Genomic DNA, 10,798 nt, shown 5'->3' on the forward strand with positions numbered 1-10,798 from the left:
CGAGGAAACCGGAGTAAGTGAGATGGAGTTCAAAAGTCAGTAGTAAGGCATACTCTCCCACGCCAAGGGTAATGGACCAGGCGAGGGGACAGGGCTTTCCCTTTAACTGCTCTATTACCCCTAGGTTAGGGAGAGTATGCCTTACTACTGACCTCTGAACTCTGCTTGACTCACTACTGACACCAATGATGGGACACTTTCCTTCCTACTGACACCAGTGATGAGGCACTATTACTTCCACTGACACCAATGATGGGACAATATTCCTCCCACTGACACCAATGATGGGGCACTATTCCTCCCACTGACACCAATGATGTGGCACTATTCCTCCGACTGATACCAATGATGGGGCACTATTCTGCCCGATGACACCAATGATGGGGCACTATTCCTCCCACTGACAAGAATGATGGGACACTATTCCTCCTACTGACACCAGTGATGAGACACTATTCCTCCCACTGACACCAATGATGAGACACTAATCCTCCCACTGACACCAATGATGAGACACTATTCCTCCCACTGACACCAGTGATGAGACACTATTCCTCCCACTGACACCAATGATGAGACATTATTCCTCCCACTGACCCCAATGATGGGACACTATTCCTCCTACTGACATCAATGATGAGGTACTATTCCTTCCACTGACACCAATGATGGGGCACTATTCCTCCCACTGACACCAATGATGAGGTACTATTCCTCCCACTGACACCAATGATGAGGTACTATTCCTCCCACTGACACCAATGATGGGGCACTATTCCTCCCACTGACACCAGTGATGGGCCACTATCCCTCCCACTGACACCAATGATGGGACACTATCCCTCCCATTGACACCAATGATGGGACACTATCCCTCCCACTGACACCAATGATGGGACACTATTCCTCCCACTGACACCAATGATGGGACACTATTCCTCCCACTGACACCAATGATGGGACACTATTCCTCCCACTGACACCAATGATGGGACACTATTCCTCCCACTGACACCAATGATGGGGCACTATTCCTCCCACTGACACCAATGATGGGGCACTATTCCTCCCACTGACACCAATGATGGGGCACTATTCCTCCAACTGACACCAATGATGGGGCGCTATTCCTCCCACTGACACCAATGATGGGACACTATTGATCTTTTATTGAAAAGAATCAAGCAACATATTTTATACAAAAGTAAAAAACAGAACTATAGTACAATATTCCAACAAAAAAAAACAAAGGAATTCACATCCATGTGCAGAATATATACAATATATACATAATCCACTTCCAACATTCTTTGAAAACTATTTACATAAAGCAGCAGAGAGGGCCTAAGAGGCACAACCCATCACCTATGTATGCAGCCATTTATCAAAAACTGAGCATTAAGAAAAAATCTAGGGTGATAAGAGACAGAAAGCCACACCCGGGAAAGAGACTCCTGGCAGTCAGGGAGGCTTGAAACCCCTCCACGCCTTCAGCCAAGCCCTCTGACCCCACTTGTCTCTCTCAAGCGCCCGAATCTTCCCCACCTCATGCAGAATGTCACACACCACCACCTGAACAGGAAGGATTTTACGCCGAAGGGTGACCTGACACCGTGCGTTCCATGTGTAATAACGGACTACTAAACTAACTAAAAAAAGTGTATCCAAACAAAAGCCCCCACCAGTATTGAATGCTCCGTACACCCACTCAGCATAACCCAGCCTGGAGAGGAAAGGAACACCGAGGGCCCGCCCAACCTGTTTGTATACCTCTATGTTAAAAGGGCAACGAAGCAGAAAATGGTCCATAGTCTCCTCCTCACCTGCACATTCCTCCCGAGGACAACCACGATCCATCCCACTGCGGAATTTCAAATTGCCCCGAACATAGAGCCTCCCGTGGAAGCACAACCAGGCCAGATCCCTGAATTTAAGGGGGACTCTAGCCAAATTAATCAATCTTAACCCTTCCCTCAAAATTGGGCCTGGGCAATCCCTTAAGGCCAGTGGGTCATGAAAGACTTCACTCAAGACTCGGCTCATAAGGACTTTCCTCGGAGCGGATCTGAGATCTTCAGCCGACAGTCGCCACTGCCGCAGCAACTTCAGACACGGAGCGACATAGGCTGGGAGCTGACCACGATGACCCCTGAGATTCTTCACTTGGCCACCTTCTTCCCAAAGTCGCAGAAAAGGCCTAAACCAAGATCTAAACATGCCTGCCCATCCAGGAGGTTCCACTGCAAGCATACTACCAATGTTAAACTTGAGAAATAGCAGTGAAAAGAAAAGAACGGGGTTGACCATACCTAAGCCACCCTCCCTCCTGGATAGATAGGTGACATTCCTCTTGATGGGGTTCAGTCTGTTCCCCCACAGCATCTGGAAGAACACACTATAGATCCTAGCATAGAGAGACACTGGCAAGATGCAGACAGGGCTGACATACAAGAAGATCGGTATCAGGTAAGTCTTAATCAGATCAACCCTTTCCCTCAGAGATAACTTCCATCTCTTCCAGCTGACCACCTTAGTATTGGCAACTTCCAGCCTGCCTTCCCAGTTTTTGAGGCCATAATCGCCAGGTCCAAATTCAATGCCTAATATCTTAATTTTTTCCTGGGGCACTGGAAAAGTGTCCGGGAGATCAAACCCCTCACCTTCCTTTCCCATCCAAAAAACTTCACTCTTTTCCTGATTGATCTTGGAGCCTGATGCTTCAGAGTACCGTGATGTCAGAGAGACCACCTCCTCCGCTTCATCTGTCCCAGTGATAATCACTGACACATCATCCGCATAGGCAACAACCCTCAAAGGCGGCTCACCCGGGATTCCCACTGGTACCCCACACAACATGCTGCTCTCTAGCCTCCTGATGAAGGGGTCGATTGCAAACACATAGAGCAGGGGACTCAGCGGACAACCCTGGCGCACCCCAGAACCAACCTCAAAGGACTGTCCAACCCAACCATTAACAAGAGGGAAGCTTTCTGCCCCCTTATACAAAACTTTTAACCAATCGACAAAACCACCCGGCAGACCGTACTTACTAAAGAGCAACCACAGGTACTCATGGTTGACACGATCGAAAGCCTTTGCCTGATCCAATGCCAGTAGATACTTTCCCCAGCCTGCAGCCCTGCACTGCTCCAAGGCCTCCCGGACAGCTAAAACCGCTGTGAAGGTGCTCCTACCCTGGATCGAACAGTGCTGATGGCGAGAAAGCAAAGACTCTGCTACTGCCGATAGGCGCCAGAAAAGTATCTTCGCCAGCACCTTTCTATCGACATTGAGAAGGCTGATGGGGCGCCAATTCTCAATCATCGAAGGATCTTTACCTTTTGAAAGAAGAATCACAGCTGAGTGTCTCATGGAAGGGGGAAGCACCCCCTCAGCAAGACAACTGTTAAAAATCTCTACCAAATGTGGGGCCAGAATAGACTTAAAGGCTTTGTAAAACTCAGCCGTCAGACCATCCGGTCCAGGTGACTTCTTGATGGCAAGCTGTTCAATTGCCCTCGTCACCTCTTCAACTGTGATCTCTTCTGTCAAATTCATCAAAGGGACATCTCCACTATTTAGACCTGGAATAGAGTCCAAAAAGCTTTCCATCTTGTCTCGGTCAAGCTCCTTCCTCCCAAGAAGTTCAGCATAAAAAGACCTCACGACCTCCAGGATCCCTGACCTGGACTTTGTCAAGGAACCTGTACTATCCTTAAGGCCAACGACCATCTTAACAGCTACACCCTGTTTGCAGTTCTGGTAAGGGTCAGGCGAGTGGTATTTCCCATAGTCCCGCTCCAGAACCAAAGAGGTATGGCGGTCATATTGACACTTCCTGAGGAGGATTTTCACTTCAGAGATTGCCCCAGGATCTCCTCCTCTCGAGACAAGAATATCCAGCTTCCTCCGCAAACGTTGGTAGGTCATGTATCTATTAAACTGTTTTTTATTGGCTAGGCCCCTGAAGAATCCAGCAATCCTCTTTTTGGTCAGCTCCCACCACTCAGCCTTGCTGCTACAAAAGTCCAGGATGGTCACCTGTGCCTGAAAGAATTCCTCAAAGGATTGTCTAACATGTTCTTCCTCAAGGAGAGTCGAATTTAATCTCCAGATGCCTTTGCCCCTCTGAGGGAAATCTGAAGCATTCAAGACCACAGATAGCATACAGTGATCAGAGAACTCCACCGCCTGCACCACTGGGGGTGAGAAAGCAGAGGCCTCCTTCAAAAAAAACCTATCTATCCTACTCTGACTATTACCTCGATGAAAGGTGAACCCTGTGTCATCCGGGAGGTGCTTAATGTGCACATCCACAAGACCAGCATCCCTAACCATACTATTTAAAAAAACGCTATCATATCCCAGCCGGTCATTGAAGTCCTTCCTGTCCTTGGGCCTAGTCACAGTATTAAAGTCACCTCCAAAAACCACTTGCCGGGATGTAAAAAGAAATGGCTTGATCCTTGTAAAAAGGCATTTCCTGTCCCACTTTGTGTGCGGCCCATAAATATTAATTAGGCGCAGGTCCTGCCCTCCCACAAGAACGTCTAAGACCATACACCTCCCAATCTCCACCTCAATAACCCGCCGGACAGTTACCATGCCGGTTTTAAACAACACCGCCACCCCGCCGTAAGGCTCGGCCGCAAGAGACCAGTAAGATGGACCATACCTCCACTCTCTCTTGGCCATATGAATATCTGCCAAGGAGGTGAGCCTAGTCTCCTGCAAAAATAAAATTTCAGCATCTAATTGGCTGAACAAAAATAAGGCCATAGAACGAGCTCTTACCGACTTAATGCTGGCGACATTTATTGTCACCACTTTTAACGGAGGGGGAACCGCCATTTGGGTTATTGGGTGGATTGCTTCTTAGCTCCCCTCTGCTGCTCATCACCAGAAGCCTCTCTCTTTCTTGAAGCCTCCTCCAACTCCATTTCAATTTCTGAATTCTGCTCAGAAGAATCCCCAGATGAGGAGATATCCCAAGCAGAAGCCCTAGAACGGTTGGAGACAGTCACTGAGGCATCCTGTCCCTGTTCCGTCCTCACCGTCTGTCTCTTCCGCCTCACAACCTTCCTTCTCTCCTCCAGGTACTGAAGGTCAGATTCAGAGATGCTTTCATCTCTTGTTTTCTTCTTCTTCTTTGAAGTCTTCACAGAAGACTTCTTTACAGAGGAAGCCGCAGCAGCACCCTTTTTGGTACCCTCTACCACTCCTGGTGGGTGGGGGGCTTCTTTAAGGTCACACTTAGGAAGGGAAGATTGATCGGGAATAACTGACTCAGGGGGCACAGACTTGGCAGATTCTGACACAAGAGGAGCCGGTACAGTAGGCTGGGGGGACACAGGGACAGACACAGAAGGAAAACTTACAGATACAGGAGGGGTGGGCACAGGGACTAGGGAGGGATCCTGCACAAGACCAGGGGGGTCAGTCACCGCAGAGGAGGGTGGTACAACAGGGGCCTCATCCTCCATCCTGTCCAGCCTTAACAGATCATCTATCACCTCTCTATCCATATTATGCCAGGCTTCAGGACATCGGCTGTAGGGGTGGCCAAGGCGCAGGCACAGGTTGCACCTTATCGCCTGGGTGCAGTCCCTGGCCACATGACCCTGTCCCCGACACACTGAACAGATCAGTGCTGAACAAGAGGAGCTAAAATGCCCCTTTTCTCCACAGCGGTGACACAGTTTTGGCTGACCGGGATAAAAAATAGTCATCCTATCCCTCCCTATAAAAGCAGAGGAGGGCAGGTGACGGACAACATTCCCATCCCTAGCCAACCTGACCGTTACCGACCAACCCCCGGTCCAGATGCCACGCTCATCATGAATTTTATCCGGCCTGGTCAAAACATCCCCATAATTTCTCAACCAGACCTCTAAGTCCCGAGCAGGAACACTCTCATTTGTAAGGACAATAGTAATTTTCTTCACTGTTGACCTTTGGGAAACTGCCACTGGAACCAGACCTTCCCATTCGGGTCTTGACCTGCACCGAGCCATATATCGTTCCCAGAACAAGTCAAGACCCTCTGGTCTGGTGAAACTAACTGTGTATTCCCGGCTTCCAGCCACATGTATCAGGGCATATAGGTCATTAGCCCCAAAACCCATATCTAAGATCAGGTCCACCACCATACGCCTTGCTAGAGGGACTGCACCACCTTCCCATTTAAGGAGGACTACGTTCCGCCTTGGACCCCCAGCAGAAGCCATAGATCCAATACCAGATCCAATGGTGCTCATAGTGGCAGCCCGCGAGGGAAAACCCTGATTAGAAGCAGAGCTCCTCCTTGATTGTAACCCTGGCTTGGTGATATTGCCAGGAGCACAGCTTACCACCTGTGCAAATGTAGGCTTATTAGGGCCAAGACCCCACACTGATGTCACATTATCAGGTACACTACTATTATTATTTTTACCAGCTTGGCCTAAACAAGCAGCATTATCAGTTCCACATATAATGGTGGGATCCACCATGCCTGCAATGTTATTAGGGATAACTGTTTCTGATGCAGTACCAGATGTTTCCTGCTGCTGCGCTGTAGAGTCCTGTTCAACAGTGACTGAAATAGTTTTAAGCTCAGCAGAAGGGGGGTTAATCGGCTCTTCTGGGTTTTGTGGTTCTTCAGCAGAAATGTCATTTTTTAAACACAACTTTTCCTGTTTAGAGACATCAGCAGCAGGCACAACATTGCTGAGCATAGGGGAATCACCCGGAGTGTCATTAGGAAACCCATCATTAGGCAAGGTGCTAAAAGGCACAAAAACTGTTTTATCTGTAAGCTGGGGCTTTATATACTTTACTTTATCAGGCACACTCTCAGGTAAGTCCTCCACATCACCAAACACCAGCTGATCTTCCTGCATTGGAGACTCCATTACCTGTATAACTTTCAACATGCCTCCTGAGCCCTGAGATGGCAATGGGCTGCTTACCTCACCTTGAGGGGGAAGGGGGTCAGAACCGGGGGTCTCCTCCTCCACCTCCATCTTTGCAAACCTCCGTTCATTGCAAAACTTCTCCCTGAAGGGACCATCCCTGCCTTCCATCATGGCCACAATAGTTTCTTGATGATCCACACGGACTTTCGCTAATTGGACCTCTGAATCCATTGATCCACGGTTCTTGCTGAACAAGCCTTCACGCTGCTTTCTCAGGCGCTTTAAATCCGCTCTAAGCTTGTAGAGCTTGTCTCTCTCCTTATTGAGGACTTTGATCCCGGCCACCACTCGCTCCCGAATGGATCCAGCATCTTCATCCTCACCAGGTGCAGAGAGATCACCAACCACGGCTTGTCCAGGAGCAGGGGTGCCATCCATCCGCCCAGGGGATGTCTGAGAGCCTCCAGCAGGAGAGGCCCTGCTGGCCTCCATGGCTTCCCCAGAAGGGGGCCAGGAGAGCTGGGAGGGATTTCACCTCACACCCTCTTACACAGATCACCTGCAGCAGCAACAGACACACAGCCAGAGAACCTTCCAGCAGCCACACCCGAAGCTGAATGATGGGAAACTACTCCTCCCACTGACAGCAATGATGGGGCACTATTCCTCCAACTGACACCAATGATGGGGCGCTATTCCTCCCACTGACACCAATGATGGGACACTATTCCTCCAACTGATACCAATGATGGGGCGCTATTCCTCCCACTGACACCAATGATGGGGCACTATTCCTCCCACTGATACCAATGATGGGACACTATTCCTCCCACTGACACCAATGATAAGGGTTCTTTTACTTCCATTAGTCATAGGCCCTTTGTTTAGAGAGTTTGGAGGCCTCTGGTTTACAACAATACAGAAGAATAGGATACGTGGAAATATAACAATAGGGACAGTTAGGTGAAGAAGTTACTCTCGGCAGACGGGCCCGATGTCCCTTTTGGTGCAATGTGTAATTGGGGTAAAGTATAACACTGACCTTCAGTTCATGCGGGTGAGACGCGTACGCTCTGACTTTCCGCACCGCTTACGTCCCTCGAAGGACCAGAGACATTTGTGTGAGCTGACCGGTTACACAGCTGAGGTCCACCCTTTTCAGGGAATGGACGTAGATCTGCCAGATTTGGATTGGAGCCGCCAGCCATCGGTCCCTGTGCCAATATTAGGAGATAACAGGAATTAATCACATATATCAATAATAATGTCACAATGTCCCTACTCCCATACATTAGAGTAGGACCATCACTGCAGAGGCAGCATGAGTGATTAGAAGCTTCTATATAAATTGATTATAATGTAAATCAACTGAAACTTCTATTTAGTGAAGAGACATAAATGGGTTTTATTAGGAGTATCCTTTGCTGGCTAGCAGGGCCTAGTGATGGGGATTTTGTTTTAGTGGCATGTGACGATAAACTGTATAAAATGGTTTTTAGCCGCAGCGGCCGCCGCACACACAGTCTGCACCTCCCAAAACACTGAAGTGACACAGGAGAGGGGCTCCCAATACCACACAGCGCCAGCAGTGCAATAAAAAAGACCCCCGCAGGGATCGCATCAGGGAGCCCCACAAACGCACAGACAAGAGGGGGGACACAGCAACACAGGACTGCCACCCCAGACAGAGGCCCCACACAGAAAAGTACTTACCTGTACTGGATGGCGTGGGGTGCCTCTATGACACGGAAAGCCTCTGTCCTCAGATGACAGGGAATGCCATCAGCCAAAACGCAGGACACTGCAGCACCTAACCGCATAAGCGTCCAGTGAGGTAGCCACCTCACAGGCTGCATCCCTGCTGCGAACAGGGATGGGTCGTTCATAGTGCCAGGGCGAACCATAGCCGAACGCTCGATGGCGGGCTGGGGATCCCTCTGACCCTCTGCCCTGGAGAGCCAGGGTGGCCAGTCCGATTCCCAGCTTCTCATAATCCATCTTCATCCGAAGATCCGACTAAAACTAAAGCTGACAAAATAAACAGCTAGTAAAGCAAAGGAAAAACTGACATTCTTGCAAATAAAAATCAAAAGAAAAGATTAGAAGGCTGAGACTGTAGCCCCAGCACAGGGAAGCCTATCTACTGCTAACGCTAGGCAGAGACAAACTGAGTTGGGATGGCTTACTGCAGGGGGGCATTGACCAGTGGGACAGCCCCCATGGGTGTGTCTATGCTAAAAGCTTTTGTTTCTAACAAGTCTTATGCCTAGCTACTCCTGCGGAGCGGAAGTCAATACCCATTGGTGAAGACTATATGAGGGGCGGCGACTGTCGGAGGACGTAAGAGAAAATAGGAGGATTTACGGACATGCGGAACGCCCGTGTGAAAGGGCCCAAAGGCATAATGAGCTAGTATGCATTGCATACTAGCTCTTTATGAATTACTTACCTTAGACCGAAGCCCCGACACGGACCCCCGGACACCGCTGTGGGAGCTGACATGATCCCTCTGCGTCTCTTCCGGGTTCGGCAGCTCCGGCGCTGTGATTGGCAGGAGCCGCGATGACGTCACTCCCGTGCATGTGCGCGGGAGTCATTTTCCGGCAAGCTCCCGGCAAGGAAAGCTGAAGGTCCTCCGGACCTTCAGAGCGCATGCGCTGCTCGCGTGGGCGGCTGCATGCAGTGCAAATATCTCCTAAACCCTGCCGGTTTAGGAGATATTAATTGTACCTACAGGTAAGCCTTATTATAGGCTTCCCTGTAGTTAAAAGTGGAAAAAAGCGGGATACTACCGCTTTAAGGGGAAAATCCTTCTGGTCCAGAATCCAGAACTGGTCTGATCTGGAAATTGCAGACCGAATTTAGCGCTACAATTTTCCGTGAAACACACGCTCTGTAGACAAAAAAAAAAAAAATTAAGAAAATGACATCATATGGACAAAATCAGAAATGATACAATAAAAAATAAATAAATAAATAAATGTTCAAAAGGGCAAAAAAACACAGCGCTAGAGTAAAAAAACTGCTAGCACTTAGAGCAAAGATACATTCCAAATATACACGGACCAATAGTGAAGCGCAAAAAAAAAAAAAAAAAAAAAAAAGACAATAAATACTGTATCACAAAATAAATGCATACAAATAAATTAAACATTTATAGATTTTTTCTCCCTTATTATTCCTGCCAGTAACACACTTCCTGTCTTAGACCTCGTTCACACTTGACCCACCTAAAAGTCGCACGACTTTGATGCGACTTGAAGAAATGCCTGTGTGATATTGAGGTCTATGGACTACTTTGAAGTCGCCGCAACTTGAAGTGGCACAGATATGAATGGCACTCGTTGGAAATCATGGAGTAGAACTTGTCATGCGACTTTGCAGTCCCAAGCCTGAGGACAAGTCGCACAATTGTGAAAGGGGCCTTACAAGGTCTCTAACATCCACCAGCTCTGTGATGTCATCATGGAGGAGGGGAAGAGGACTCCAGTGACAACCTGTGAAGCTCTGGTGAACTCCATGCCCAAGAGGGTTAAGGCAGTGCTGGAAAATAATGGTGGCCACACAAAATATTGATAATTAGGGCCCAATTTGGACATTGTCACTTAGGGGTGTACTCACTTTTGCTGCCAGCGGTTTAGACATTAATGGCTGTGTGTTGAGTAAATTTACACTGTTATACAAGCTGTACACTCACTACTTTACATTGTAGCAAAGTGTCATTTCTTCAGTGTTGTCACATGAAAAGATAGAATAAAATATTTACAAAAATGTGAGAGGTGTACTTACTTTTGTGAGCTACTGTGTATATATATATATATATATATATATCAAATCAGCTGAGTCATTTAATTCACACCAGGATGCAAACAAGTGACTGTTAATTTTGGTCAACTGAAAAA

General features: G+C 48.2%; 1 pseudogene across 1 annotated transcript in view; it reads right to left on the bottom strand.

Annotated features, from left to right (window-relative positions):
* Positions 1–8,013, bottom strand: part of LOC309568380 (nephrocystin-4-like) — a 47,541-nt pseudogene extending 39,528 nt beyond the window's left edge. Inside the window, exon 1 of the transcript in view lies at positions 7,939–8,013. The product of the transcript in view is annotated as a nephrocystin-4-like (transcript). The remainder of the gene's footprint in view (positions 1–7,938) is intronic.
* Positions 8,014–10,798: the final 2,785 nt, after the last annotated feature.

The sequence above is a fragment of the Pelophylax lessonae genome (genome assembly GCF_965119305.1).
Source record: "Pelophylax lessonae genome assembly, chromosome: 12".
In the NCBI taxonomy this organism is placed as follows: Eukaryota; Metazoa; Chordata; class Amphibia; order Anura; family Ranidae; genus Pelophylax; species Pelophylax lessonae.